The sequence below is a fragment of the Dendroctonus ponderosae genome, unplaced genomic scaffold, assembly GCF_020466585.1.
Source record: "Dendroctonus ponderosae isolate FM_Combo_2020 unplaced genomic scaffold, Dpon_F_20191213v2 Dpon_F_20191213_2, whole genome shotgun sequence".
Lineage (NCBI taxonomy): Eukaryota > Metazoa > Arthropoda > Insecta > Coleoptera > Curculionidae > Dendroctonus > Dendroctonus ponderosae.
In genome coordinates, this window is record NW_026018165.1 from 1,693,298 (window position 1) to 1,694,685 (window position 1,388).

Here is a 1,388-nt window from a genome sequence, read left to right on the forward strand (position 1 = left end):
TTTTGTATGGTGGCCAGGGCTTTTTTTAATTGGGACTGTAGTGAGTCCCGTTCTTTCCTAATGGTGTTGTAGGAGTGGGTGGAGTAAGAGTAAGGTGACCTGTTCTTGACCGCGAAACCTGCACTTAAACACCCAATGCATAACACCAAGGGAGGGAACTAATCGGGTGTCGCAATCTATCGCTCGTGTTGACATTTATTGAATTACTAACATAGCTATTAAAAGATAGGGGTTTATGGCAGCACCCATATCACTTTGGGGTATAAAAATTAGATAACAACTTATTCTGCACAACAGACCAACTGAATATACATATAAAATTTCATCAAAATTGGTCAAGCCGTTTGGGAGGAGTATGGTAACTAAAACTGTGACACGAGAATTTCATATATATATAGATGTAGATTATATTGATACAATAGTATCTAGATGATTGTGTTAATTAAAAATATAAATTTAATTGAATATTTGCTTAAACGCACGATTAAGATTATTGAAATTGTCGGCACTGGATCGGAATATACATTATCAACACTGCTTGTGAACTGTGAAGTTTTGGTTCAAATTTAATATGTTGTAAAACATTATTTTAACAGCGGTTACAATACTATAAGCTTAATAATAATGAAAACAATTTTTAAATTTGTAAACCAATTTCAAAGACAAATTTTTCATTAAAATTATTTAAGAAATTGTTATTACGTATCTTATCAAAGTTTGTAAGACTTCTGTACCTACCGCCCAAAGTCAAAAGGAATTTTTCTATTTATGTCAATCTTGTTTTATGTTATTACTTATGCATACTTCCATTTCAGAGAGGTCATTGTGATGCCACCTTGAAAACTGATACCTAATAACATACATATGAGTAATACATTACACATTACTAAAAACAAACATGCCGATGTTTCACTTATAGGGACAATTTCTGTATAAAATCGACTTCTTAAAATACCGGTTGCAATTACGCTATCTAGTGATCAACTGAGAAATTTCAAAATAATTTCCAGCAAATTCTTTTCCTCAAGTTTGTTAGCAATTTTTTTTTCGATCACTCTACAACACATACTTTCCAAGATACAGCCGCTTACCATCTTTATTGCGACACCCTGTATAACTGTACTTTGTTTCCAGAAACCTAAAACCAAAAATTATAAATTCAGATTTAAGTAACTATTCTAATGGACACTATTCATTAGGGTTGGAAACTTTGATAAAACACAGTAAAATAAAATAACTGTTAAATAAAATAGCAGTTATTATTCTATTATAAAAAATTGTAAGAAACTAACCAATTGAAAAATTAGCGAATTAAGAACATGCAACCTAATGCGATTTTGCACCAATCAAATCGATTGAGAGCGCTCTAAAGAATACGCCCCCTTGTA